This window comes from Pteropus alecto, unplaced genomic scaffold (assembly GCF_000325575.1).
Source record: "Pteropus alecto unplaced genomic scaffold, ASM32557v1 scaffold105, whole genome shotgun sequence".
Classification (NCBI taxonomy): Eukaryota; Metazoa; Chordata; class Mammalia; order Chiroptera; family Pteropodidae; genus Pteropus; species Pteropus alecto.
Genome location: NW_006436294.1, coordinates 6,805,013 through 6,810,038, shown reverse-complemented (window position 1 = coordinate 6,810,038; position 5,026 = coordinate 6,805,013).

Genomic DNA, 5,026 nt, shown 5'->3' with positions numbered 1-5,026 from the left:
TGTCCTGGCCTTCGCTTCTCAGCACCCGCCCGTGGCCCCATCAGACTGCGGTTCTTCGCTGTTCCCAAATAAACCCACCTTGCTGGAGACGGACCTGACCGTCTGTTGGTTTGAGGTCAATGGTTAAATGTGCATTGAGAATAAGTGTTTTAAAAATGTAACCACTTAAATCAAGAAAGGATTTTTAAAAGCTACAGCAAAAGCAGGACAAATATAGGGCACTAAGTAAGATGAAACAAGTCAAAGCTACCACTAATTACAAAAAATAGAATTAAAAACCGGATTCTCTGATTGGATTTAAAAGTCCAATTGTGTTGCTGTTACAAGAGATACACACACCTCAAACCCGAAAATAGGGCCATGGACATCCTGATTCACAAAAGAGAGTTAGGATGTTTATATTACTATCAAACGAGATAGACTAAGTCAAAAAATAAAAACATTACGTACAGAGATGGTCACTTCAAAAGGCTCAGAGATACGATTTGCCAGGAAGGTATGACAATTCTAAACTCGTAGTCCCCAAATAAAGGGGCATATAAACATATAAAGCCACATTTGATAGAATTACCACGAGAAAAACAGTGTACTATCATCATGGGAAACTTTAATACATTTTTTCCCGACGATTGAAGGTCAAACATATATAAGATGTTGGAATATAGAGGTGTGAGCAGTGAAATTGGCTGGTTTGGCTCAACCGCCATGTAAGTGTGCTCCCTGCAACTAGAGAATACGCATGGAATATTCTTTAAACACTGTGCTGTCTGCCAAAGCAGGTCTCACCCAGGTGCGTCTCATGACAGCATTATCATTACAGTAGAAATCACGAAAAGGTGGATTTTTAAATTTCCGTGATTTAGAACTCTTAGAAAATAGAACACACATCAAAGACAGTAATCATAATGGAAATTTAAAAACCATTAAAACTGAATGATGACGAAAATAATACATACGGAAACACCCAGGCCAGAGCTGAAGTAACACCTGAGGGGACGTAACAAAGGCTAATAGGTGACGCGCTCAGCCGTACGACGCGACGAGCTGAGCAAGACGAAGGCACAGTCCGCACCGGCTACAGACGCAGCGGAAATCAGGTAATGAGAGACGACTACGAGCAATTTAATTCCAGTACATTTGAAAACTTTGTTAAAATAGCTGGGTTTCTAAAAATATGTAACGTACTAAAAGTGACTCGAGAAGAAAGAGGAAGCCTGACAGTCCCTGTGACTCAAAGCTGATGAGGACGTCGCTAAGGGGCCACGTAGAGGCCTCTGGAAAGAGGAAAATCCCTCGGGGTGGAGGGCGCGGAGGAGGGAGGCTGCCAAATATAACACAATATGTAAGAATGTCTTCTTGGCGGGGCTGGTGGGCGGAGTCGGCGAGCACGCGGGCAGACCCGGCATCCAGCGGGCACTTGGGAATAGCGCAGGTCTGGACGACTAATGTGGGGTCTGTCTGATGCTTTGTTTCCAGGTTAGAAATGGGAATGGCTCTGTGTCTTCCTGACAATTCTTAGTCACCACAAACACTTTGTGCACAGTGGCCAGTGTGCGGCCCGAGGCCCAAGGTTCAGAGGCCACCGCTGACTCTCTGGGACTCTGGGCCTCTCTGTGCCTCAGAAGTGGGGTGGTGGTGATAGTCGCTACCCCGGAGGGGTGCTGGGAGTTGGGTACGGATGCCCCACCCCCTTCGCCAGTGCCAGGCATCTCGATGGGCTCCGTGATGGCTCCGGTCCCTCTGGGGGCCGCCTGCTCTGGGAGCCTCTGCCAGGAGCCTCAGGTCCGCCGGCACCGGCTCTCCAGGCTGCTGCGCACAGGGCCACCGAGACCTACAGGACCAACGAGACCAGACTGAGTGCCCACTGGGCCGCTCCACCGTTCCCTCCTCCAGCAGTGGCGGCGGCCCCGGCACATACCTGGAGGCAGGTGCAGGTGGTCTGTGCACCCTCCCGGTGCTCTCTGCCAGGCCTGCTCCCCTGGGATCTCTCAGTCCACCCAGCTGTGAGAGGAGCTCGCCCCATGTGCATGCCGCGGGGGCCCCTGCCTGCTGCAAGACGCGGCGACTCTGGAGAGGCTCAGAGCCAGAGGTGGGGTGGGGCCAGGAGATCCAGCAGGGTTGGGGCCAGGAGAGCATCTGGCAGCCACAGGTAGGGGCTGTGCCTTGGGGGGTCCTTCGGGCTGGCCGGGCTATGGTCCAGACCCCAGCCGTGTGACCCCAGCCACAGCTCCTTCCTGGAGACTTGCCGGTGCCTTGCGATGGGCCGAAGCCCTCTCCGGGCCCCAGAGCGGCCTGCGTTCCCCGGGGGTGGGGCCCGAGAGCAGGTAGGCCTCTTGCAGGCAACCTACTTGCACCGTCATCCTCTGCGCCTGCTGAGCGCCATCAGGTAGCCCACCTGGATGCCCAGCTACCCACCCCACCCGCCTGCAGCCTCCGCCCAGTCCCCTCCTCCAGGAAGCCTTGGTGGGAGGCATGTCCCAGCTTTGCTCCCCCGCCACCTCCCAGGACTTCGTCACCCCACGAAGCGGCGCCCCAGCACACCTCCGTCTCGTCCTGTCCCGGCAACCCAGCTCCCCATCTCGCCTCCGTCTACCCACCCGACAACCTGTCAGCTGCTCCCCCTCAGGGGACTGGGAGGGCCCCGAGCCCGGGCAGGGTCTGGGCAGGATCGGGACGCAGGGAGAGAGGCAGGACTCGGGCTGCTGGAGAAGGAACCAGCAGAGGACAGGGCGCCTGAGGTCGCGGGCAGCCGGGCTGTCCTAGAAGCCACACTCCCAGGGCCCCCCCACCCACCATCTGCCTCCCAAGGAAGTCCCGGTGATGGAGGGAGAGGAGGGAGCAGACGGGGGGTGCTGCCGGCTGCCTCCGGTCCCCTCCCAGGCGCAGTCCATATGGTGTTCCCAGGGAGCCATACCGCACCCAGCAACACCTCCTCCGCCTTCCCCATGGCCAGGATCCGCCCTCGCCCTGCGGCTGGCCCCCGCCCCCAGCTGGGGTCCCTGCTCACTGGGAGGCCAGCCTTGGGGTGCCCACCCTACCCTCCTGGGGAGGCCCCGCCTTCAAGTCCCGCGGCGTTTGGGGAGGGTTCTGAGTCTGTCCTGAGACGCCACACATCAACACAAGTTTCGACTAGTAAATCTTAGGTCCCATAATGTCTAAATTCCGGGATCCCAGGACCTGCTGTCCCCAGGTGGGCTCTGGGTGTCCATCGGGCTCTGCCTCAGGCCAGTGGCCCCCAGGGGGAGGGCCCTGGAGCCGCACAGCTGGGGGCTGACGTGAGCGGCGCTGGCTTCCGGCTCTGTCAAGCCTTATTTGGAGGCAGTTCCGCCCGCGTGCGGTGCCTGGCACAGTCGCAGCTACTCACGGCTGCCCCCCTCTCGGGTTATTTTTAGGGCCTGAGACGTATGTGGGGAGCCCGCTACTCCTCATGTTCTCAGACTGCTGGCCCCAAAGGGCCCCTGGCCACACGCTGCTGCTCCCACAGGGAAACTGAGGCCCGGGGGGCGGCGTTTAACCGAGGCCAGTCATGCTGCCAAGGAGTGGGGTCCAGAGGCCACCATGGGTTTGCCCTGAGCCAGGTCTCGCCCGCCTTGGGGCCCGTCTGTGGCTCTCTGAGCAGACCCTGCCCGGGGGCAGCGGTGCACGAGGCAGGGACACATACGAGGGGATCTTGCAAGGGCCAGGGACACCCCCGCCGTCTCCCACAGGTCTGAAGGGAGGGGACTGCGGGACGCCTCCACTCTGAGGAATCCTGGCCCTCCCAGGGCCACAGGCAGTGGGTGACAGATCAGGAACGCAGGTGCGGGTCTGTGTGGCCCCTCCCTCTGACACATGAGTTCAAGGTCTGGGGCAGGGCCTCACCCCATTCCCAGGGCCTGAGGAGTAGCATCTCCTCAGAATAGAGCCTGGGCCGCAACTCTGGGGGAGTCTGGGGGGATGGCAGCCAGGGCCCCAGACTTTGCGTCTGTCAGAAGAGGTGCTTGATCCCCACCCAGGGCCGTGGGATGGCCAGGAGGAGGTGTGTGGTAGGTCCTGGCCAGCTCCCCTGTCACCTCACGGAGCCACACAGGGCAAGTCCTCACGCCAGAGCACTCGGGGAGCCCAGGGAGGCGGCGGCTCTCCAGGCCCCGTGGTCCCCAGATGCATCCCTGGCTTCAGGAGGAGGTCTCAGTGAGCTGGGGCTGGGTGGAGCATGGCTGGGAAGGGCACGCCCACAGAGGTTGGGGTGCCCCACTGGGTGGTCACGGAGCAGCTCAGACGGCACTGGTCCTTGGGGCGGAGGGAGGGGAACAGTAAGAACTGAGAACAGAGCTGCCGGTGGGGACAGGGACCTCTCGCACTGCGGCACGAGGTCAGACCTGACAGCAGGTGTGTTTGCTGCCAGGTGAGGCTCGGGGTGGGGCGGGAGGGGTGCTGGGGAGGCCTGCCCAGAAAGAGCCTCCACCTGCCTCCACGGCCACTCCAGGCAGGGGTGGGCACACTTCTTGGGCCTCCCCTCCTGGCCCTGTTCGCGGTGGTGACAGGAAGAGAGATGAGTAGACAGAAGTCAGGTGAGGAGAAGCTGCCTCCAGATCTCAGAGTGGGTGCTGGCGAGATGCATGACACATGGCGGCTGCCGCTCCTGTCAGCTCCGCCCCCCAGTGACTCAGAGACTCTTGTCATTGTCCTCAGGCACCCTTCCTTTCCTCCAGCCATCATTCCATCCCCCAGATGTTCCCAGGGAGAGGGTGTGGGAGTGGGGGACAGGATGACCTATTGAGATCCTCATTTTCAATCCCAGAAGCACCACCATCAGCAACGCATATCATGGTGGCTGCCATTGTGGGCACCACCACCACCATCACCAACCCCATCACCATCACCACCATCACCACCACCACCACCACCACCATCACCACCACCACCATCACCACCATCACCACCATCACCATCATCACCACCATCATCACCACCATCACCATCACCACCATCACCACCACCACCACCACCACCATCACCACCACCACCATCACCACCATCACCACCA